Source organism: Anas platyrhynchos, chromosome 2 (assembly GCF_047663525.1).
Source record: "Anas platyrhynchos isolate ZD024472 breed Pekin duck chromosome 2, IASCAAS_PekinDuck_T2T, whole genome shotgun sequence".
Classification (NCBI taxonomy): domain Eukaryota; kingdom Metazoa; phylum Chordata; class Aves; order Anseriformes; family Anatidae; genus Anas; species Anas platyrhynchos.
This window is the reverse complement of record NC_092588.1, coordinates 102,667,151-102,692,802: the sequence shown is the minus strand read 5'-3', so window position 1 is coordinate 102,692,802 and position 25,652 is coordinate 102,667,151. Positions and strand designations below refer to the sequence as shown.

The 25,652-nt window shown below is 41.7% G+C and overlaps 1 protein-coding gene and 1 long non-coding RNA gene across 7 annotated transcripts in view; both read left to right on the top strand.

The window, feature by feature from the left end:
• The window catches only part of TPK1 (thiamin pyrophosphokinase 1), a 317,983-nt gene that overhangs the window by 94,843 nt on the left and 197,488 nt on the right, over nt 1–25,652 (top strand). The window lies entirely within an intron of this gene.
• LOC140001555 (uncharacterized) lies at nt 2,013–6,159 on the top strand. The gene is made up of 2 exons (XR_011806856.1): nt 2,013–5,120; nt 6,016–6,159. It is a non-coding gene; the product is annotated as an uncharacterized lncRNA (long non-coding RNA).

Sequence of the window (25,652 nt, the reverse complement as noted above, 5' to 3'; positions counted from 1 at the left end):
GGAAAAGATCATCCCTGTGAGGGTGCTCAGACATGGACATTTTAATATTCTTCAAGTAGTTTTAGCATAACCTATTACCTTGAATATTACCACAGTTAATATCAAGTTCCATATGCCCAAAATATTAATCAAAATATTTCTGAAACTGCATTTGGTGTTGCAAAGATGCTGTGTTGACAATAGATACTGTTTTTCTGCTTCTAAAGGAACTTTACATAAATTACAAAACATTTTTTCTCCCTTTAGAAAAACTGCTAGAATTCTTTAGCTTGCTAGTGTGTATACAATTTTAATATGCATAGAGTCAATTTTTATGTGCATATATAAGGAAACAGTGTAGAACTTGTTTTATTGTTTGTTTGTTTGTTTGTTTTTTTCTTTTTATTCTTTTGAAGGCTGTCTCTAGAGAATCTAGTAGATTCAAAATGCTTATTATGCTAAAGAAGGAAATATTGGAGTGAAAGTAGAAGATCCCAGTTTAGGCAGCAATAAAATACAAAATGCTGGTAGATCTACATGAACTGAAAGAATCGTTTTAATTTTCTTTCACTTTGAAAGTAATTTATGAGAGCTTAACTTGTTTGGATTATCCAGTTTCTTTTGCAAAGGGACTTAACTGAAGTTCTGCTTGATTTAGTTTTGTTAAAAATAAAAAATAAATTAAAGAGAAAAAAAAAAACATTTTTAGATGCTGAAGTTTAATGACTTAGAAGCTGCGGTGGAAATGATACATTAAAAAAAAAAAAGACACGTTAAAGCTGTATATTTAAATCTGTAGGAAATAGGCTTGTCCAGTAGCTATGCTAATATGAAAAACATATGTATATAATTGTGCACACAGAGCTTCTCTCACTTTGCTTGTTTCCCCTCACTTCTTCCCTTATTCTAAGTTCACCACTCCTTGAGGGAATTTGAATCATAGAATCATAGAATATCCTGAGTTGAAAGGGACCCTTAAGGATCATCAAGTCCAACTCTTGACACCGCACAGGTCTACCCAAAAGTTCAGACCATGTGACTAAGCGCACAGTCCAATCTCTTCTTAAATTCAGGCAGGCTCGGTGCAGTGACCACTTCCCTGGGGAGCCTGTTCCAGTGTGCAACCACTCTCTCTGTGAAGAACCCCCTCCTGATGTCAAGCCTAAATTTCCCCTGCCCCAGCTTAACCCCGTTCCCGCGGGTCCTGTCACTGGTGTTAATGGAGAAAAGGTCTCCTGCCTCTCGACACCCCCTTACGAGGAAGTTGTAGACTGCGATGAGGTCTCCCCTCAGCCTCCTCTTCTCCAGGCTGAACAGGCCCAGTGCCCTCAGCCGTTCCTCGTACGTCTTCCCCTCCAGGCCTTTCACCATCTTCGTAGCCCCCCTCTGGACACTCTCCAACAGTTTCATGTCCTTTTTATACTGTGGTGCCCAGAACTGCACACAGTACTCGAGGTGGGGCCGCACCAGCGCAGAGTAGAGCGGGACAATCACCTCCCTTGACCTACTAGCGATGCCGTGCTTGATGCACCCCAGGACACGGTTGGCCCTCCTGGCTGCCAGGGCACACTGCTGGCTCATATTCAACTTGCTGTCTACCACGACCCCCAGATCCCTCTCTTCTAGGCTGCTCTCCAGCGTCTCATCGCCCAGTCTGTACGTGCAGCCAGGGTTTCCCCGTCCCAGGTGCAGGACCCGGCACTTGCTCTTATTGAACTTCATGTGGTTGGCGATCGCCCAGCTCTCCAACCTATCCAGATCCCTCTGCAAGGCCTTTCCACCCTCATGCGAGTCCACAACTCCTCCAAGTTTGGTGTCATCAGCAAACTTGCTCAAAATACCTTCTATTCCTACATCCAGATCGTTTATAAAAATATTGAAAAGTACCGGCCCTAAAATGGAGCCTTGAGGGACCCCACTGGTGACCGCCTGCCAGCCTGACGCAGCCCCATTCACCATAACCCTTTGGGCCCTGCCCATTAGCCAATTGCTCACCCATCGTATGATGTTTTTATTTAGCTGTATGGTGGACATTTTGTCCAGTAGGATCCTATGGGAAACCGTGTCAAAAGCCTTGCTGAAGTCCAAAAAAATCACATCAGCTGGTTTCCCTTGGTCCACCATACGGGTGATCTTATCATAAAAGGAAATCAGGTTAGTTAGGCAGGACCTACCCTTCACAAACCCATGCTGGCTGGGACCAATGACTGCTTTGTCCCCCAGGTGCGCCTCAATAAGTTCGAGAACCATCTTCTCCATGATTTTACCAGGCACTGATGTGAGACTGACAGGCCTGTAATTGCTAGGGTCTTCTTTCTGACCCTTCTTGAAAATCGGCACAACATTTGCCAGCTTCCAGTCTACCGGGACCTCTCCAGACTCCCAGGATTGTTGAAAAATAATTGAGAGAGGTTCCGCGATGACGTCCGCCAGCTCTTTCAGCACCCGGGGATGAATCCCATCCGGACCCATGGACTTGTAGGGATCCAGGCGGAGTAGCAAATCCCGCACACGTTCAGGGTCGGTTGGGAGTTTGTCATCCCCACCGTCCCGGTCCTCCAGCTCAGGGCACCCTGGGTCCCGAAGCCCATCATCGGCATTGAAGACAGAGGCAAAGAAGGCGTTAAGCGTCTCTGCTTTGCCTATGTCATCGTCTGTGAGGAGACCTTCCCTATCAAGGAGCGGCCCTATGTATTCTTTAGTTCTCCTTTTTCCATTCACATATCTAAAAAAACCCTTTTTATTTTCTCTCACAGACACAGCCAGCTTCAACTCTAGGTGTGCTTTAGCCACACGAATTTTCTTCCTACAAACACGAACAGCATCCCTGTATTCTTTCCATGTCACCTGGCCCTCCTTCCAGTAGCGAAACACTCTCTGTTTCCACCTAGTCTCCATAAGAATGTTCCTGGTCAGCCACGCCGGCCTCCTACCGCGCCTGCCTCACTTGCGATATTTAGGAACTGCCTGTTCTTGTGCTTCTAGGAGGCATCGCTTAAAGAATGACCAGCACTGGTGGACATCGAGGCCTTCAAGAGCATTTTCCCAGGGGACCTTGCTGACTAGTTCCCCGAGCAGCCTGAAGTCCGCCTTCCCCATATCTAGGGATGAGGTTTTGGTGGCACTTTTCCTTCTGTCACCGTAAATTTTGAACTCAACCACTTCATGGTCGCTATGACCGAGGCGGCCACCAATCACCACATCTCCCACCAGACCCTCTCTGTTTTCTAGCAACAGGTCTAGGAGGGCACCTTTCCTAGTTGGCTCCGTTAGCACCTGCACCAAGAAGTTATCATCTAGGTGCTTCATGAACCTCCTGGACTTGCTCGTGTCAGCCGTGTGGCACTCCCAGTTAACGTCTGGCAGGTTGAAGTCCCCCATAAGGACAAGGGGAGTTAATCTCGAGGCCTCTCTTAGTTCTGTAAAGAATAATTTATCGGCGCTATCGTCCTGGCCAGGCGGTCTGTAATAGACTCCCACAACGACATCCCCTTTATTCGTTCGTCCCTTGATCCTTACCCAGAGGCTCTCAACTTTGCCATCGCCGACCTGAAGTTCCACACAGTCCAGCCCCTGCTTCACAAACATCGCCACCCCACCACCTCGCCTACCCTGCCTGTCCCTCCTGAAGAGCCTGTAACCATCTATCGCAACACCCCAGTCACAGGACTCATCCCACCAGGTTTCGCTTATGCCGATGATGTCGTAGTTGCGGGACTGGGCCAGTACTTCTAGCTCATCCATTTTATTCCTCATACTGCGTGCGTTTGTGTAGAAGCATTTCAGGTGCGTCTCCTTACACTTAGCACCTTGTGGATCTAACCGAAGGACCTCACTGGCACACAGCCCCTCTGATTCTAGCGTACCATCCCTTAGGTCTTCACCGGCGTGCCTGGTTTTAGCCCCTTCCCCCTTCGACTCTAGTTTAAAGCCCTATCTATCTATCAGCCCTGCCAACTCCTGACCAAAGATCCTTACCCCTCTCCGAGAGAGGCCCATCCCATTCTGTGCCATCAGGCCCGATGTAGCATAGACCTTCCCGTGATCAAAGAACCCAAAGTTCTGCCGGTCACACCAGTCTCGAAGCCACGAGTTTATGTGAACAGCACGCCTTTCAGCTTCGATCCCCCCTATCGGAAGGACAGAGGCAAACACTACCTGCACCCCTGATCCTCTAAGTAGCCGTCCCAGATCCCTAAAGTCTCTTTTGATCGCCTTCGGACTTCTCTTTGCTACTTCATCGCTACCAGCCTGAAAGACCAGTAGCGGGTAGTAGTCAGTGGGCCGTACCAGGCGCTTGACTTTCTTGGCAACGTCCCTGACCCTGGCCCCAGGGAGGCAGCAGACTTCCATATGGGTAGGGTCAGGCCAACAAATAGGGCCCTCTGTTCCCCTAAGGACAGAGTCTCCCACAACAATCACCCTCCTGTCTTTCTTGGTGGAGGCAGTCCTGATGCGTGGAGTCCACCTCCTCGCCCTAGGCATCCTCCTGGGAACACTTTCTATCTCTTCATCAGTTGCTGGTCTCTCAATCTCCAGGGCCTCAAACCTGTTTTGTAAGGGCACCTGGCAAGGTGGGGCCGGAAGGGGAGGGCATCGCCTGCCATGTCGAGCAGGGACCTGTCTCCATTCCTCCTCAACTCCCAGATCCCCTCCCTCTGCCCGACGGCGACAGGGCAGGGGGTCCACCCCCATTTGGGGTGTCTCACCCTGGTACCTCTCCTTGAGGCCCTGCAGGGAGTTACTCCACCAGTCTATCTCCCGCTCACATTCCCTGATGGCCCTCAACCTCTCTACCTCCTCCTTGAGCTCCGCCACCATGCGGATCAGGTCATCCACTTGCTCACACCTCACGCACGCAGTTTCTCTGCCTCCCGCCGACGGCAGCAGCAGGCTCTGACACTCCCTGCATCCGGTGACCTGAACCGCTGCATTCTTTAACGGGTAGTCGGTCTGGGTGTGTACCGACCTCCTGCAGAGCGCTCCGTGCCTGCTGGAGACCATTATCGCCTAGCTAACGGCTGTCGTTAAGAGGTGTTCGTATGGGAGGGGGTTGCTCTCCGCCCTTCCTGCTCGCCCTGCCTGCGTGAACTTTGCTTTGCGTGAACCTGCCTTTGCTTTGAATGTACTGCAGTGTTACTGTGAGTTGGATTGTGTGTTAATTTCAGATGGGTTTTAAGTTTGCTGTTAACTTCTTCCTTCTGTTATGAGATTTCCTTTTATTAGTTAATGCTGACTTTGCTGCATTTGGACTGCATTCTCTGTCGCTCTTTATGAATACCAAAGTTACAACCACCATAAATACTGAGAGCACAGAGGAGGAGGAGGTGGAGTAAACAATTTATTTTCATGTGTTTGGGATTACCACATAACTCTCAAATGGCAGAGGAAAGTGGAGTTTAATGGTCACCCTTAAGTTGGGGGGAGGGAGGACACGAAATAAAATTGTTTACTTAGACTTCTTCAGTGTCTGTATTAGTCATTCTTGGTTCAAACTAATGATTAAATGATGGCTTTTTATTTATTCAGATTTGATTAGGAGGAGAGGGATTTAAATATGTATTTTCTTTGTACATTAAGAGTATCTTGGCAAGAGATTCAAGGTGAGCTGAATATATCAGGGGAGAAAGGGAGGTTTGGAGACAACCCTGTGAAAACCAGGAGTGCAGTAGGATTTACACTTGGGTATTCTGAGGCTTGCAATGTGTTTGTCTTTGAAAGGGGAGAAGGTGGGAATAGATAAATTTGACTCCTGCTTTATCCAATCCCATCCTACAACTTTGTCCAAATAACAAATTCTGTAGCTTAGTTTATCAGAGGAAATAGGAAATTTTGGTTAAAGTTAGATTCTCTCTGTTTCCTATATATTACTGTTGAGGGCTTCAGGTGAAAATACAGGAATATTTTCCAAGATATTCACACTGTGTGATAAACAACTGCTCTTTCCTCTCTTAGAAGCTGGTTTATTTTGTTAAGAAAAATTGTAAGAAACAGTAATAAATTAATACTACTTCCTTCTATAAACTTTTTCTGAAGGAAATAGGAAAATACCACGTGACACACCTGAATCATTGCCAGAATGGACTGCTTCAGATTGACTTGACATCAGTGTAATATGGCTCGAGGACATCACATCTCTTGGGCCAGCATTCTGTATTAAAAAATCTGAGATGCCAGTAATCAGTATTTTATTTAAAGATGCAGCTGTGCGGAATATATGGTAGGAAGCTCTGGGACGCACCAAATTTCCACTCATACATGCAGTAGTGTGTGCTTTCCTCCACCAGACTGCTATATGCTCATAGAAGTCAACAGGTCACTGAAGTTTATGCTTGAGTTCAGGCATATGTTTAAATCCCTCCTGCTCAGTAATTCTTATGTACATGTACATTCACATTCACACCAATTCAGAATTCATTAACACTTTAGCACATGATTAATTTCCTTAGGGATCTAGATTCCAAATCGTGCTACCTCCTTTGAAAGCATGCTCAGCACAAAGGATAAGCACTAAGCACAAGAGCACAATGCCAAGAAGACCCCTTCCCCATCCAGGCTCCAGCTGCCCAGATCTCTACTAGAACATCTCAAATGCCTACAGCGTGAGAGTTAAAGAGACAGGACTGGAGTAGTTAATTATCTCATGTGCTGACAAAGAAAATATCCTATAGTCTGTCCTTTGTTGGTTGGTTTAAGTTGAAAAGTAAAGGGAAGTTTAGAACAGGTGCTGTTATTTTCTAATCACTTTCAATTTTACAACTTATTTTAATAGTATTTTACTTACATGCCCAACTCTTCTGAAACTGAGGTATAGTATCATTGTAATGTGGTTTAAAGATTAAAAAGAAATGTTTCAATCTATAATATCTCAAAAACACTCCATTTTGAAGCAGTCTGCTGCTTCTTGACTTCTGGCTCAAGAAGTTCTTTATGTAGCCTATTTATGACACCAAACATAACAGTTATGTGAGAAATGCATTTGGTTTGTGTTAATATTGGGTAAAAGGAGTATATGCTTTCTGGGAAGACTATTAAATGTGTGCAAAAGGTGCAGCTGAAGTACCCAGTATCAATGGAACATAAATAAAAGAAACTTTACTAAAGAAGATGCCATGGATGATACTGAAGATGACACTTTGATCTTATCATCAAGGACATAGTAGCTTTTTGATACAGGTGATATCCTCCCACAAATAGAGCCGATATGAAAGACTTCTTAATGTATATTTTAATGTGATTCTGTGAAAACATAAATTATGGTTCAGTAGCCTCTTCTGTCTTGCTTGCACTTCTGAATTGTATTCACATGGTTTTCATGTTTATCAGGTGTCTTGAAGAGACATGTTCTTACTGCATTGACCATTTGTCTTGAGTGCCAGATCCTAAGAAGGGTAGCAGCATCCCACAGGGCTTTTCCATGTCTGCTGCATCTGTTGCTTCTGGGTAAAATTTCATCTTTGTGGTTGTGCAGAGAACTCTGCAAAGCATAGCACAGGCTGATGCTTTCAGCCAGTAGCAGACTGCTTTTTCCAGTCATTACAATGAAACACAACTTAATACTTTGTCTACTTTGTCCAGCAGAGCTATGGAAAAATGGGTTTTTCAGCCATCTTCTCACTAGTGGCTTGTGTTCTCTCTCTCTCTTGGATTTTAGTGTGATAACAGGTGGCTCAGAATCAAGGGCTGAATGTGCATGGTGTGAACAAACCATTCATATGTGGCTGTCCATGTCTAGTGGTAGCACACCTTGGAAACTTGACATGACTTACTCCTGGGAAAATAAATAAAATTTAACACAGAAGAGCTCATTCTATTACAGAGCTCCGTTCAGGTTGGGATATGGGCCAAACTACAATGAGCTGTGTTACAGGAGCATAATAAGTCTCTGCCTTTTACCCACAAGGCATACTTATGCTATTCTGGCAATTGCCAGAATTTGATGATAACCAAATCTAGTTTTGCTTTTTGGGCTGCTTTGCTGTTTAATAGCTTAAAACATTAACTGTTTTAAAGCAGTACGTGCAACTTGACAGAAGAGCAGAAAAAAAAATATTTTTTAATTACAGAACTACTAAAACAACAGGTAGTTTAGTGTTGCCACATAACAGTAAATACATGGGAAAAAAGCTGGAAATTTAACATGCTTTAATGCTCCAAGCAACAGAAATTTTTCAAATGTACTGAACACATTGAGCATTTTGAGCAGTGGTCCTCTCTTTTTCATTGTACACACTATATTCTTTTTTTCTACATTGTGACTGCATTTCCCTGCGTTACTTCAAACATTTCTTTAAGAAAAAAAAACCATATATTTTAAAACAGAAGTGTTTAATTTGAAAACAGTTTCTGATTTTACTACTAAACATGTTTTCAGAACAGATTTCCCTGAAATTGTCCATCAAAGGGATATTGCAAGCAGTGTGTTCCCATTATGTATACAAAAGCCCATTACTTAAGTCTAAGGAAAGTCATATTTTAATAGGCCATGCAATTCTGTCATCTTTCCCCCAAAAAATTGCAGTCAAAATCCAGTTTTTAAGTAAAATTGGTGCCCCTTTGGACTGTAGTCACTAATTTGATGTTATGCTTTCATGTGACGGGAAATCTTCTACAGCCTTTTTCTTCCCAGATGTGCTCTGCAGGATTTTCTTTCCTTTTGTAAAGCCACTTCACATGGCAGACGTGTGAATGCTGCTGTCGGGTCTTTCCAGAGCCTGCTGCAGTCTGTTTTCTCGGTTTGGGCTTTACTTGTGGCTCCTCAGGTGAGGACAGCAATGAAAGATGCCTTTCCCGAGCCTGAGCATTGCCTGCAGGGCTCGGGCTGTGCTTGCTTTGCCCAAGCCTGCTGCACGCCCCCCTGGCATGACCCTCACCTCCCTCCTGCCACTGAGTGCTTCCAGTCCTAGCCTGCCCAGCCTGTCATCTCCTCCACAGCTCCTCAGTCACAGTCGGCTGGCTCCAATTTACCACAAAACACATCCTCTGGGCATAGTTTTTTTTCTGGCTTTTGACCACTTGCTTCACAGGTGACTCTGCTGGTACTCTGTAAACAAAAGTCCTCCCCTTCTCCTGGCTTCAGCTCCTGGCAGGTCCATGATTAAATATGTAATCATTATTACCTTAGCTGTACCATGCTGTATATACATTGTTAAATAGAAAACTCTTTAAAAGACTTCGAGGTTATAAGAGTCCAGTTCAAAATCTGCATCTGGCTTCTGTGAAGAGCCAGGATTTCAGCTGTGTCATGCAGAGATGCGGTTCACTGCAGATCACAGCTCAGGATCTTTGCCAAGCCATTAAATGAGAAGAGATCTTACACGTGTAGAGCAATGGAAGGAGATGATGAGATTCTTCTCCAGAGGTTATATTTGATTAGATATTGTGCAGACATAAATAAGAGAGTGCTGCTGTACTAGAGACTAGCATTAGCAACCTAGAGGTTGCTTCCAGTTGGTATTGTGTGTTTTGTAGAAATTGTGTTATCCATTTTCTCTGTGCTTTGTCTGACTTGTTTTTATTACGGTAGCACCTGGAGAGGGCCAGTAGTGTGCCAGTTACTGTAAGCACAAATCTCTTAAGCCTAGTCCTGTTGATATTAAAAAAAAAAAAAAAAAAAAAAAAAAGACAAGAGGAAAAGAAGACATAGTAAAGTGTCTTGCTTGCTTTCATATGGGTAGCCAGGGTCTACCATCCTCTGGCTGGCTGCAAGTGGTGCAGCAACCTGCACCTTGGGGGTTTACCCCAGTGTTTGCCTCATTTTAAGTCACCACACTCTGCTTTAAAAGTGTTCTTTTTATTTTTTGACTAAGCAAGCACTTCTAATAGTATTTTTAGGAAGTGATGGTCAGAGCACTGACTTTTCTATCCCTGGCCTATAACCATTAGAGCAAGCCCAGGTCGTTTAGGATCTGTTCCTTAGAAAGAACAGCACTCCTTCCTAAGTAAATTTTAGCACCGTTGTTCAAGCAGTCTCTGGACTATGAGTTAGCATCTTTCTAGCTTTGCAATTATCTAAACTACCCCTCTTGCCCAATCAGCCTTTGTAATAAAAGTCTAGTTCTTAATTTCTTTGGCAGTTTCTTTGTAAAATGGCTCAATACTGTAGATGAAAATGGTTAATGGTTTTGTATAGTTTTGTTTGTCTTTTGTTGTTGTTTGTCAGCAGTAACTGAAGGCTTGTTTTGGGCATGAAGGAGCAGGAGGAGAGACTCTTTGATGGCAGACCAAAATCCCTTCTCTTAGGAAGACATCAGTCGCGGCACATTCCTGACAGCGTGGACTGAAACACCTTACCGAATTACTGGGATCAGTTCTGGGCTCCCCGGTACAAGAGAGATGTGCAGCTCCTGGAGCAAGCCCAGTGAAGGGCTACTGAAATGTTTAAAGTACTGGAGCATTTCCCATATGATGAAGGGTTGAGGGAGCTGGGCCTGTTCAGCATGGGTCAGCGTGTTTAAGTATTTGAAAAGAGGGTGTCAAGAGAGTGGGGCCAGACTCAGTTGTGCCCAGTGACAGGATGAGCAGCAAGAGGAACTGAAGCACAGGAGGTTCCAGCTGAATATGAGAGGGCACTTCTTTACTGTGAGGGTGGCAGAGCACTGGAACAGGCTGCCCAGAGAGGCTGTAGAGTTTCCTTCTCTGGAGATAATCAAAACCCGCCTGGATGCCACCCTGCACAATGTGCTCTAGGCAATCCTGCTTGGCAGGGGCGTTGGACCAGATGATTTTTAGAGGTCCCTTCCAACCTCAACCATTCTGGGATTCTGTGAATCCCACAGGACCTGAAGCAGATCAGAAATGGTGCTCCTTAGCATCATCCTCTGGTTGAAATGTCACAAAAGCGAAGAGCAGAGCAACGAGGATTTCTGGTCCTCATTTTGAGCTGAGTGTAATCTAGCAGCTGGGTGTAACCACTGCACGAATTTGCAGGCGCCATTTCAGGAGTTGCCAGCTGTTCTCTGAGGGATCAACCATCGGTCTAGTGCCAGAGGTGCTTAACTGGGCGCAGCATGGGATTTATTTTGCACTGAATAGCAGTAAACTCTTTAATGTGTGGAGAAGGACTGAGCACTCAGTAAGTAAATGGAAAGCCACACGTAATGCCATTATGCAAGCTGTTACCACAGAAGTAAAAGTTTCCATACTTTTCTTTAAGCAGGTGTATACTGGCAATCTGCTGTTTGATCATGTTTGCAACCAAAATACTTAGCACAAAAAGTGTGCATAGCTACCAGCTGTCAAGAATTTCCATGTTCTTACCACGTAGTGCAAAGCATCTTTGCCTGCTTCTGCTCTCCTGTCTGTGCCTCCTTACTCATTGTGATACCTCTGCCTTGCAGCGACACCTGCTGCCACAGGCAGACCTGTCATAAAGCTTGTCGTTATCTCAAAGGGGTGCCATTCTGCCCCCAAACTGATTGCTACTTGCTTTTCTAAAATACACTCAAGTCCCCTTTCTTCTTCCCGAGTCTTGTTTTCTCACTAAATTAAAAATAAATAAATAAATGAATTAAAAGGCCTAAGGCCAGCAGCTAGAACCCAAATGGTATAAATTACCCAGTCCCAAGTCTGATACCCACGCTGCTTTTTCCACCACATATATGATAATTTAATCTCTTTCGATCAAAGTTCCCTTCCTCTTCAAGTGTGGTGTGATGCGTAGCTTCAGCACACTCTGCAGTGATGCAAAATGCACTGTAAATTGCACATCAGCAATGGCATAGTAGGGTGTACATTTGGAAATATCCATGTTTATTTGAAGTAATTAAGTGCCTAAAACCTGGGCCTTGCTGAAGTACCAGCATTGCTGACCATGGTCTTGATCCCTTGGTGGGGGGGGTGGGGGGGGACAGGGGATCTCGATCCATTCACGGGGCTGCTGGGGCTTAATGACAGGCCTGTCTCTGAAAGCCTCCCTAATTCACATCTGAAAGTTTGTACCTTGTACCCAAGGCAGATTTTATCAGCTAAGGTGACTCTCTTCTCTTCCACCACCTTTTAAAGCCATTTCTCCGATGCCCTGACAGTAAATTGATGGGATGGGTTAGGGCTAGCTAGAGAAGGCTCTGGCTCACTAAGCATTATGAAAGATTAATGGAAACCAGTGATCCTGCAGCCTGGTAGGATGATGCTGATTACTTTGGAAAATGATGTCAGTAGAGTACAGATGTCTGTGGATGTAAGCTAACTCAAATTCCCCATTTCTCCCTCTCCCCAGGCTTCTCTGGCACTCACTCTTAGGGTGCATGTAGTCAAAGGCAGAGGCTGGATCAAAAGAGATCTTGGAACGGACACTTGATTTTTGTTCTAAAAGACATAGACCCATCAATTTTAATCTTTTGCTCTTTCCTCAGGCAGATTTCCCAACAGTTTGGTCAAGGACTGAGCAAGAATTATTGCACTGGACATGCTAACTTCAGTATATGGGCTCATAGGTGTGCTGTAAATCAAATGACTTCATGCAAAAAAATTAGCAAAATTGCTGCTGGCTAGGAACTGAAAATACACAATAAGAAAAACTTTATTGATACTCTCCTAGATGACAGGTTTTGTTAGTTTATAGTTCACTGAAATATATTTTCTACTGTCAAAATAGATAACTTATTTCAGTAATAGAAAAATAACATTGTTCTTTCCAGCATGAAAGTAATCCCAGCAGGGATACACATACTCTACCATGCTAATACAATTCTACTTTAATACAAAGTAGAAACTTAATATAATTCCTGTGATGTTACTATTGCATTATCAAAAATGAATTTCAGAAAGAGCAAAATGACTGATGTTCCAAACAATATTACTGAAGTTTGTAGCACATCCCTCTCTTACAGACAGTAAGAATAATTTAAAGGGTAGCTTTAATTATTTGATTTTTTTTTTCTATACAGTTATTTTTAATTATGTCTTCTTATGCAGGCATTTATTTCTTGGTATCTTTAATTGTAACAGTGGTTTGGGGGTTTTGTTTTTGGATTTTTTTCCAAAAGCATATTACATCATTTTATTGTTGAATGTGTGCTGTCATTCCGCTTTAGAAGGAGAAATACTGGGAATGCCCTGGTGAATTAAGCTGTCTCAGGAAGTAAATGTTTCTTTAAACACTGCTTGTTGTTTTCATTATAGGTGAGGAAATCTGCCACTCATGCCTGGGAAGAAAAAAGATATAATTAAATTTCCTATCTGTCCCCATTCTTTAATCTCAGATTCAGATTGATACTTTCTGGGGGCAGGTGGGCATCTCCTCTATCTGCAAAGGCTTTGTCTGCAGTTAGTGGCAGAGGTGAGTGCTAGGGTCAGCAGAGACTTCTCACAGTGATCCTCTGCTGCAAAGAGGAGGCAGAGTCTTTTGCAGTAGACTGAACGTAACACACAATTCCCCTGCTCTCCAGTTTCTTGAAAGCCCTTAAGGCTGCATGAGTGATAGCACTGCCACCTCTACAGCTCACTGAGAACAGACCACCTTTCCCAAAGGCTTGTTTGGCCTCCATCCTGTGCCTGCCTGCAATTTGACAGGAAATATTGCGTGGTACGGGCTTTGAGAAACTGCTGGCATGCTCATGGTTCAGGTTGATAGTCTCATCACTGGTCAAGTGGCAGGACAGTGCATGGGCTTATTGCATGTTGATAGAAAGAGCAAGACAGTTCTCTTTTTATTCTCGCTTACCGAATGGGAACCTGTCCTCTTTTCTGCTTTCTATGAGTATATTTGTACAAAAAAAAAAAAGCTACAAAGTCCGTGCTTTTCTCGTTATGCTTTCTACTTTGTCTGTTCTCACAATTGCTAAATGTTAAGTGAAGTAAAATGATTGTGCAGTTCCTAAAGCAGACTCTGAAATAGGAAGCAACAGGTGGAGAGAGAAAAGAAGCAATGGAGACGGTGGGTGAAGAGGAGTTGAACTGCATTTAGATGTAATGCAGTACGTGCGATGAAAAGTGAGGCTGACAGAGGGTATTTGTGCTGCTGTGAGTTGAGGAGATGTGTGGCTTTTGAAGAGGGAATGGATGAAATGCCAAAGGGGGAGTTATTAGTGCTCAGTAGAGACGATGAAGAGAGAAAGAGCAAAGGTGTGTAGCATTAGGGCTTGAACTGCTATGAGTACCTTGTATTCAGACAGGGTGGTAAGTACACAATGTGGTCTGAGTTCTGATGCTGTGCTCAGCCCAGCACTGAAATCAGAGCCTCCTCAGAGGGTGAGGACCTGCTGTGTACAGGAACCTCTCAAAGCATGGTGTAAAAGCAAACACCATTCTGTGCCCCTCCAGATAAGCCTTTTAAAGCTTTAGAAGTTAGGAGTAGGGTTGGCTAAGGGAAGAATTAATCACATAAAGGGAAGTTTAACCTACTTCAGTTGTTCACAGCTATTGATTTTGATTTACTAAAAGAGCAACAACATCAAATGTTTCTTAGGCAGGAAAGCTAGCTGTTAAACCAAATTTCTGAAACACTTTTTTCTGCCAGGGGACTATTGATAGGTTGAGCTGTGACTTCATACAATTCAGTTTCACCTGTGCACAAGGTAAATGAAAGCACATGAAGTTTAGTTTAGCTTATAAAGATGGCAGTTTGATCAGATTTTCATTGTTCACAGAGGAATTGTTGCATCTTTAAGGAAAAAAAAAAAAATTACAAAATAAGCTCTGGTGACTGTTTCAGGCAGGTGGCAAGACCTTGTGCAGTTTAAACACTGAGACAGAAGGTCTTTTTCTTTACTGGAGAAACTATGCTTGTTGTCTTAATGGTACAAATGCACCATGTAGCACCTTGTGAATCAAGGAATCAGAGATGGCTTTTGAAGTCTATGTGATAGTATCACGTGAAATTAGGGCATGGCTACTCGTGCCCCTTGCTAGGTTGAACAGGCCTGCTGTGTTGGGTGTTTTACATACACATACTGCAGAAAGACAGCTGACAACCTTAGGGGCTTAGTCATGTTATATCAAATGAAGAACAAGATAAATTGTTTTCCTTTCACTAAGCCTTTTAGGAGGAAGGATTCTGCTTTAAATAATCTGTTGCTGAATTGGTTTGATTGAACTTGACCTCAGGTATCTTAGCTAATGCATGGCCAGTGGAGATGTTTGAGAGTAAACGAATAAGAAGTAGAGAGGAAATAAATATTTAAGGTGAATTGAGGAAAGTCCTTCCTTACCTGCTAATGTATGCTTGTTGTGTTGTTGTTGCTGTTTTTTATGCTCTTTTAACTTTCAAGATGTGAGGTTTCAGTCTGAGAATTCCCCAACACAGACCAAGGGAAGCCAACAGAGGACCTGGTCAAGAATGGATGAAGAGGAGAGGGAAAAGAACTGAGCATCTGGGGAAGGCAGGAATGCTGTTCCTGTGAGCAGGGGGATAAGAGCTAGGTAAAAAGACTGACTTCTGTGTAATCCCTGTGCTTTGAAGCCCAATAACTAATAACACTGTAGGCTCCAAGAAGTTGTGAAAGATGAAAAAAATATTAAACAAGTCAAACAAAGTTCTTCTGAGGCTGCACCTCAAATACTGTGTTCAGCTTTGGGCCCCTCGCTACAACAAGGACATCGAGGCCCTGGAGCGTGTCCAGAGAAGGGCTATGAAGCTGGTGAAGGGCCTGGAGCACAAGTCCTGTGAGGAGCAGCTGAGGAAGCTGGAGGTGTTCAGTCTGGAGAAGAGGAGGCTCAGCAGAGACCTCATTGCTTTCTGCAACTACCTGAAAGGAAGGTGTGGGGAGCTGGGGGTCGGCCTCTTCTTGCAGGTAGCTAGTGATAGGACTAGAGGGAATGGCCTCAAGATGCACCAGGGGAGGTTCAGGTTAGAAATTAGGAGATGTTTCTTCTCAGGAGTAGTCAGGCGTTGGGATGGTTTGCCCAGGGAGATGGTGGAGTCACCATCCCTGGGGGTGTTCAAGGAAAGGTTGGACGTGGTGCTTAGGGACATGGTTTAGTGGGTGACATTGGTGGTAGGGGGATGGTTGGACCAGATGATCTTGGAGGTCTTTTACAACCTTTATGATTCTGTGATTCTGGGAATGCCTGTTTAAACCAGGGCAAGTGCAGGAACACACTACTTTAGATAAAAATGTCACATGTTCTAAATTGGTATCTCCAGCTCATCTGGTGGGTAGTAGCACGGGATTGGTGCAGTGACCTAAATCACATTTGAAAATTTTGTCTTCTGATATTTTCTGTTACTGATATTGAAGTGTTTATTATGTACAGAACTTGTAAATTAAATAGAATATTGATTTTTTTTTTTTTTGGTCAACATTTGGCTGATTTAAATAAAGATATATTAGATACAGTTAGGTTATTTTTTTTCTCCCACACTCATAAGCCATGTTTCTATGGAAAATTTGAAAGGGTGATAATTTTCAATTAAGCAGCGACATTTAAAAAGAATACTTCCTATAGCCAGATTCACAGCTACTGTGAAGTTTTTTGGGTGTTTTCACTGAATCATTGAACCATTTTGAGAATAAAGACCAACATGATATCACGTGTAATGCATTACATTTTGAGCAAGGTTGTGTTTTAGGATTTTGTTTGTTTGCTTATTTCACTGGGAATGTGTTTCTTAAAGAAGATTTTCAGAATAAGCTCAGGAGTGCTAGATCTAAGGTTTTATTTATCGAATGTACAGGTTTCAACTACAAGGAGCAAATAGCCCCAAAGAAGAGGCCAGTGTTTGTATTCAGTTGAGATTAGTTGGTTTGACTTACAATCAAGGGATGTCAAAATGCTTCCATGCTAGCATTACTTAAGTAGGGGAAATAATACAGCTAGGTAGCAGGCAATTTAAGCAAAACAAAGAATGCCTACCTTCACAGCTTCCATAAATTCACCTCTGAACTTTAGACTTAAATGAGAGAGACTTAAGCCCAGTCTCTCTTCTTCAAAAACAAATACATATATATGAACCAAAACAAGAGCAGGAAGTCCTTTCGTATTGCAATTTTAGGGCTATTTATCTTCAGAGCAGATGGAAACTAAAAGCCTAAAGCAGCAATCTGTAGCATTTTGATAATAAAATCACCTGCAATGTCCTGATCGTTTTTGTAACTGGAAATGAGATATGTACAAATCCACTACTAAAAATATATCCTGAATAGTCCAGAAGTTTGCAAGTTTTTTCTAAAACACTGAGCAGTTCAAAATGCAGGGACTGAAGTCCCCACTGAGACTTTACCTCTCCATTCATTTTAAGCCTTTCTCCCTTTAGGAGACCTTGGGGAACTGCCCAAGATGCTGTTTCATAAGCAGGGAACGAGCTGTGTCTGCTTGGCACAAAGGTCTATAAATGGATTACTTCAAACGAGTTACTTGAGGCCAGCAAGTGAACAGCATTCTCACAATTCCCTTTCCCATCACATGCTGTGGAAGAACATCAAAATTAAAGTTTTAGCATTTCAGTAGTTTCCATGGCAGACTAGAGAGATCTGATGTTTTACTGATATTAAATGAATTACTAATTGTGTGGTTCTCTAAATAATACCTAAATCTCATGTCCCCCAAAATATGATGTTAAATTGTGATCTTCTCACTATTAAAATTCATCTGAAAGGCTGGATTTACCTCCAGTAAAGTTATTTCACAGTGTAATCTTATGTTTTACTGCTATCCAGGGTGATGTAAGCTTTCAGGCCCTCATCAGTTTTTGCAGTAAAACTGCCAACTCGTATAGGCTTTGAACTGGGTCCTAATACAGCGTGTATGAAGCTTTTGGTTTTGCATCTACTTTTTAGTTATGACTTAGGCTTCAAACATCTCAGTGCTTTGGTGAACTCATGAGATTATACTCCTCAGCTTCATTCCCTCCTGGAAATCTGTGTCTTAAGTGTGTAACCTCAGGAGAACCTGCATATAAAATTTTCAATGAAAATTCTTGGCAAAAGGCAGATGGTGGTGATTTTTTTCTTATCTCAGAGGGAGGAATAGAGGACACCTTGAAAACTGGTACAGCCTGGTGTTCTTCCCACAGGCACGTTGTGGATGATACACAGATTGTATTTTACAAGCACAACCTCTGATTCTGCTTACAGCCTTGTGATGAAGAGAGATGTTGAGTGGAAGTTTATTCCCCTTTTTTTCAATAAATTCCAGATTGTCTCCTAGAAATATTTATATTTGGAAATTTCATATTGAGGATCTCTCACAGCCGTATTAAAGGGAGGTTTTGAAATCAATGTACTTGTTTCTTCGTCACTTTTATGAACTGTGAAACTGCTGCTAAGCCATCTTAATTCAAAACCATACTGTTTCCGTATGGATTTTGATATTTCTGTTCAGGGAAGATGGTATTGTTTTGTTTTGTTTTGCTTTGTTTTGCTGTTTTTTGTTTTTTCCATTTGCTCTATTTGCGGAGAATTCATAGAACCATAGAATGTCCTGAATTGGAAGAGACCCAAAAGGATCATTGAGTCCAACTCCTGGGTAACCAGTGACCACCCAAAAATCAGACCATGTGTCTGAGCATTGTCCGAACACTTCTTGAACTCCGTGAGGCTCGCTGCCATGACCACTGCCCTGGGGAGCCTGTCCCAGTGCCCAACCACCCTCTGGGTGCAGAACCTTTTCCTAGCCCCCAGCCTGACCCTCCCCTGTCCCAGCTCCATGCCGTTCTCTCAGATCCTGTCACTGTCCCCAGAGAGCACAGATCAGTGCCTCCACTTCCTCTCAGTTCAGACAAGAAATACCATTTTGCATTCGGAGTAACATTTCCATTCTTTCAGATTTCTAGCCTGGCTTGTTGCTGACTCCACCTGTCCAAATAAATGGTCTTTGTGTCCTGTGGTGATTTAACATGCTGGGTCATAGATATAACAAAACTTCCCCAAAGTGATTGTTTTTGGTAACTGTTTCTTTTGAAAATGTTAACTTGGACCTCTTATTTTAAAAATGAAAATATCATATTTTATTCTTCATTATGGACTTTCCTACTCTTTTAAAAAGTACAAATAACAAAATAAATATGTTTGACAAAATTACACCATAGACCTGATCTGTCATGTCTGTCTGTTAATTTATACTAGCTGAACTTCCTTCTTCATTGTTGGAAGATCTGACATAAAGAAAGTACCTAGGAAGAATTTTGTTTCCATTTTAGATTTATTCTGTGTGGCAAGATCTTGGGGATAAAGATAGTTCTGATGCAGAACTCTTCCCCTCCTGAAAGGTGCAATACTTTTTTAATATCAACATTATTGTTCATTCTTAGAGCTGTGTTTAGGTGCCAGTACCAGAGCTATACCAGTGCAAATCCATCACTTCTGTTGATGTCATTCTGGCCTATGTTAGTGGAAATACCAGTGTGTAGGTACTTGTAGCTATCGCAATGTGAAATAAACCAGGTGAGATTACATCTACTTCATAGTTGATTTTATATTTCCAGTTTCTTGGGAAAACTTCCATTGCCAAAATTTGAGAGTTAAGAGAAAAGATGTGGGTCAGTCAAATACAGGGGATAAAACTGTCATTAAAGAAGTTGTTACCATCTACCAGTGTTTTAGACACTGGTAATTGCAAGATGCTGGCTTATATTGAGTGTTTCAAAGTATTAACTTAATTTGGCCTAGTTTCAAAATATGTGCTCATTTCTCAAATTAAGTTGGCTTATGCTGCCTTTAAAGAACACCCCATAAAACTTTTTGTTGTTGATGTTCAGAGTGAATATTTCCTTCTTCTTTTGCCCATTTCTCTTGGTTCTGTTTTTATGAGTTTACTGTTGTTATTGTTTGGTTGAAAATCTATTGAACCATTTATCTGTTAAGAGTAGGGAAAAATATCTATACACAAGACTACACAGTATAGCTATAGGGCAACTATATTGTGAAGACATCCATAATATTGCCTATTATGAAGAAAATACATTACAGAGAGCAATTTCATATGGATTAAGATTTCTGTTGTTGTTGTTGTTGTTGACACATATTTCCAAACAGCTTTTAAAGTAAATTTATTCTTTTAAATAGCTTACACAATTTTTCAAGAAAGTGTTGGTGCAAGCTTGATTTGTTTAGGAATCTATGCATTATAATATTCTTCTTTAAAAAAAAAATAGAGTTTCTGACTTTTATGTGTTCTGAAATTTCCTTAACACATAAAAGTTTTTGTTACTGTGATATATACGGTTGTCTGGGAATCTATTCCATGCTGCTAAGGAACGGTGTGTATTTTAGTAGCCTGAGAATTAATACATTTTGTGCTATTTAAGATAAGTGTGTGATTACTTTTTTTGATGAGTTGTAGACTACTGCAAATCCAATTTAGGCGAACAAAATTTGAAATATAAATGTGTTAGCTGAAAATATTTAATCATAGTCATGAATATGAACTTATCATGCACAATGCCTTACACTTGCAGGTTGGCTTGAATTATTAATGTATATTGTTCAGTGGAAGCAGAACAGACAGTAGCACTAACTCTGGTCTGATGAGGAACATAGTTGTGTTGGTGGTCTTGAGCAGCAGGAGGTTATTTCTCTTTCTTCGCTGCCTTGGTGCTGTCAGACACCCTTTTCCATATGCTGCCTCCCTGCCTGCCCCATCTTCTGTTCACTGTAGGACAGGGAGTGGTGGTTGCATGGGGGTTGCTGCTGGTAGCATTGAATCAATGACTCAAGACCAAAAAACGAGCTTTTTTCATATTACAGCTTGGTCCTTTGTGCAAACGTATGCGTTCTAAAACTAATAAATTATTTTTTTTTTCTTTTTGTAAGAATAGAATTGGTTTGCTTCTAAAGTTTGTCTGATAACAATTCTGGCTGGCAATTAAAATTGCAGACAGCTGGGTTATTCCATCACTTCTCTAGCTGTTTATCTTCATTGTGTCAGAAATCAATGTTGCTACAATGGAAAACATGAAATGAAGAAATAAAAAGTTGCACTCAGAGCTAGAAGTCAGTGCACGTTACACTGAATTATTAAACAATATAATTTTAAAACTTCAGAAATAAAATTGATGTTGAAGTATCTCCATTTAACTTGCTAAATCAGGTAATGGATGCAGAAAAAAAGCTCACTGCACTCACTTTCAGTTACTTTACGTTCAATTATATTTTGATGTATGTGTTTGTTTTAGGTTTAGGACACCAGTAAGACAAGTTACAATAAAGTTTTGTTAGTGAGGGGTGTTGTACTTATGAAGCAATAAAAGAAGATGTTATTTGACAGGCAACCTGATGGGATACATTATGAGGGATAGCAGCCATGGTGTCTGTACGCAGTTTGATGTTTGAGGCTAAGCAGATTCTTCACCAGTGGTCATGGTGACTCCACCACCTCCCTGGACAACCTGTTCCAATGCCTGACTGCTCTTTCTGAGGAGAAACATCTCCTAATTTCCAACCTGAATGTCCCCTGGCAAAACTTGAGGCCATTCCCTCTGTCCTATCACTAGTTACCTGTGAGAAGAGGCTGACCCCAGCTCCCTGCAGCCTCCCTTAAGGATGGCACGCTGATGAGAGGATGAGGACCTCGGGTGCCAACTGCACCTGGGAAGAGCCATGGTCCAGGGCAGGTCCCTGCCCAGTGGGGCCACTTGCATGTTTGTCTGCAAACCAGGATCCAGCCCAGTCCCTGGGAGACCTGCCAGCAACAGGATACAAAACTGTGATCGTGGAGAGCTTCGACTCCTTTTCACCCTGAAAAAGAAGCTCTTTAAGGCACAGTTAGAACCTACTTCTTACATTTCAGCAGCATGTTTGATTCGTGAGGATCTTTGATGTGACAAATTATTCTTTAAAGACAATCAAAACAAATAGTTTAGCAGGAAGAAAGGATTAACATCATGCACGTTAGTGCATTTTTCCTTTTTTTTTGGTATGTGTGTGTGTATCCCAATCAGTGGTTTTACTGTTACCTGGTAATAATAGATGTATGCTCAGGGCAAAAAGAAAAGCTGATTAAATGTTACATTATTGGTTTAGCTGTCATTTTTCAAGCAGAGCGTAAAAAGGAGGAAATGAAAAGAAATAAACTTCTTCCCGATTCTTTCCCCAGTGGCATCAAGACACATAGCCTTGTCATAAAAAGGTCACTTAGATTTTAGTGTAAATGATGGCAACAAGTACTTTGTTTTATGTCTGGGCTCCGTCCTTCTGGTTTTAGCTCTGAGACAGCACGGGGCTGCTCCCACTGCTGGGGCTTGCAGAGCATGTTTCAACCATGGGTGTGAGGCAGCTTGGCAAGCACCAGAGCTCCCTATCTTGACAGAATGTGAGAAGAATGACAGGAAAGAAAAGAGAAAATCATATACTAAGTGAGGGTTGCAGGAATATTAAATCTAACATCTGACAAGAGATTACTTCAAACCCAGCAGCCTTGAATATGAATCATTGTAATGAACTCTGCATGGAACTGTACCTGAAGACCAGAAACTCAGTCTAGTGAAAACATAGTTGCTCTCTTGCCTCTGTCTCTGACAGCACATTACTCCTGGTATATTTACTGATACTCCAAGTTTTTTTTGCTTGCAGTTGTGGTTTTTGGTACCTAAGAATTTGTTTTGAAAAAGGATCGATCTTGTCTTTTTTTATGTTCTTTTTCCAAAGTGAGCATTGAGATTTTAATATTTTTATGATGTTTTTGTTTGTTTAAGTAAGTTACTGATTTGAGGATTGTGTAACTTTTTTTTTTTTTTTTTTTTTTTTTTTTTTTTTTTTTGTGGAGGGGAAGCTATTGTCTGTGAGGAAAATTAAACAATTTTCCCATTGTTTCATTTCTGTGTGACCATGTTATCTTGGTATTGAATGAACATGCTGAGAAAAGAATAATTTTTCCTAATTCATCAGCACATTGGTTCCTTCATTGTGTTTTTGTATTTAATTGCTTAATGAATCCTGCCTCTGCTTAGCTGAGGTCTCTATGACTTTTACAGCTCAAAGTGGAGTGATTAAAGATGTGCAGGAGTTTTGCAGGAAACATATAATTACCTTGCTAGATGTGCAGTAATTTTTCATCTGAGATTCATAATCCGTTCCATACAAAAGCAGGCTGCCAGCTCTAGTGTTGGCGAACCTTTTACTTACCTTTCCTGGGCTTTTATGTGTGTTGAGCGATAGAGATTGTATAGAAGTCAGGTACGAGACATTGGTAGCTGAGGGGCCATTCCTGGATACACAGACAATTTAAGAATTTGTAAAACTGCAAGTTGTTCGTGGGCTGGAAGTATGTATGTAGAACTGCTAATCACCACAGGCAGAAAAAAAAAAAAAGAAAAAAAGAAAAATAAAAGAGGAATTTTTGGTGACATCCCTAATGGGCACAATCCTAGAAAGTGCTGAATAGTCCTACAGTCCTTCATTGACTTGCAGTAACACAAAAGTGTACCTGTAATAGCAGCTTAGAAAGTACCTGTTTATTTCATTTAATTTCACCTGAATATCCTGAGAGCAGGTGACCTTCTTCATCCTTTTATTTAAATTCCTGTGGACTCTTGCACATTTAAAATACCAGTGACAAGAGCTAAGCCTTTTCAGTTTTAGACAACTTCACTTAAGAATAGACCTAGTTAAAATAACATCCAGCTATAAAAGCGTCCAGCTGCACAGCAGAAGACTACTGTGGACTGACAGAGAGGTGAATTGCTAAAAGAGTGGGAAAAAGTGCCAGAAGAAAGATGACTGTGTCGAATTGTATTTGGTATATAATAGCAGTAGCATATAGTCCTGATAACACAGGTAGAAGGAAACACACTGGGGGGAGGGAATAGTTTGAGATGCAGATATATCCTCTGGCTAGCAATCTGCAGCTGTACAGAGCTGTGGATTTGTCAAACATGTTTTTGCAGTTTCTGCGGGACAAAGAAGAAAAGAGAAAGCATATAAATACGGATTATGCATTTTGTTGTTGGAAATTGATATTTTTAATTAATGCTGAAACAAAAATGTGTTAGCCAAATGTATCAAGCAAAGCGAGCAATTCTCTGCATATCTACTATATATTATCACTTTTATATTACTGCCAAAGTTCCTAGTTGTTAATTATGCAGCGTTCTCTTATGTGTAGATTATGGTGGCAGGTTAATTATGGTTACCAGGTTACTGAATCAATAAGTGAATGAGGAAAACATTGCATACCTAGAAGAATTATGTAAAATTAGAAGAGGAACATGGGGATATACTAAGAGAGTTTTAGGAGAGATGTCATAAATTTGAATTGGGACAAAAACACGGGTAAATTTCAGAATTTTGAAAAAAAAAAAAAGAAAAATAGTTTAAATGATAATTGCAAAGAATAATAGATTTTTTTCCAAAATGTTAGTACTTTGTATAAATAAATGTATTCCTTTTATTCCATTTTATCCTTTTTATACCCTGATCTTACTCACTCTACAAGAATATCACCTGTTCTGTACAGACTTTTCCCCTGCCTGAATCTGCAGGACTCTTAAATGTGTGACAAAATACATGCCTTTTTTTCTGCAAAAAACTCAGAGTGAGGACTTTTCCTTTTCATGTTTGATATGCTGTTCATATCCTGTCTCACAGTTACAGGGAGTTATTTGTATTTACTAAAAGAGATTCTCTTTGCTTTCATTATTGTGTTAGAATATTTTTTGTATTCACTAGCAGCCCTAAAATTTGCCTCTAGTCTTCTGTTAGGGAGGGACTGTGTCAGTGGTTCCTACCATAATAGACACCATTTAAAATGAACATCATTACTCAGAAGGACTTTGGTTTCTTCATTCCTGTTGCCATCTGAAATTCAATTAGAGATGCTGTGGGCTACTAATACATTTTTGACATAACTCCTTCTCGGCATAGGCAGAACTGACGGATATTTAGTCAGACTGTAATTTCAAACGCTACTTGATTGAGCATTTGCCGCTTCCAGTAACTTGGGCAGCAATTGTTGGCCGTGGCATTGACTTTGCCCTTTTACACTCTTCCACTACTCAGCACATTGAGACAGATGACTCCTGGGTTAGGTCCCTTGTCCGCTGGTTCACTGAATGACGCTGGAGTAATATCAGAAATGAATGTGAAGCATAGAGATGCGTGGTAATCTGACAAACTGAGCTATTTCTGAGGAATGGAGCTTATCACAGCATATTCAGGTTGGAAAGGCTGTAATTGTCAGTATTTCCAAGGAGTGCAGACCTGCACATTGAGCTCATGCTGCAGTCCACTTGTGCCCTTGTGCTCTCTGTGTCACCTTTTCTCATCATACAAGCATGAAGCTGTACCTGGGGGCTGTCCAGCTGAGCAAGGTGGCTAAGGGCACGTTTCCTCTGCTTCCAGCTGTGCTGGTTAAAAAAGCTACAACCCCCCCCCCCCCAAGTCACAGTATCTTCCCTGGCGGTGATGGTCCTCCTGACCCATCAGAGCTCAGTGAGCTACTTGGATGACCGTTCCTTAGTCTGGTTCAGTTCACAGAGGTGAGATTATCCAAAATCCTTTAAATAATGTCTTTACCAACATAGTTCTTTCTGACTTGAATAAGCTAGAGAGCATGCAGGACACCTGGCAAATGTGAGGGCTCTTCAGTAATGGGATAGTAACCTTTGGAGTCAGAAGAGAAGGTGTGTGCGAGACCTGCCATAATTTTGGTTGACCACATAAGTTATTCTTCCTTCTCAAAGCCCTGCCATCCATTTTGGTTGTGCTGGAAGATAACCTGTCTTTGACTTTTGCAACCCTTAGCACTTCATCTGTCCATGTATTTTTTCACCTTCTCATTTGTGTTTTGTTTTTTTTTTC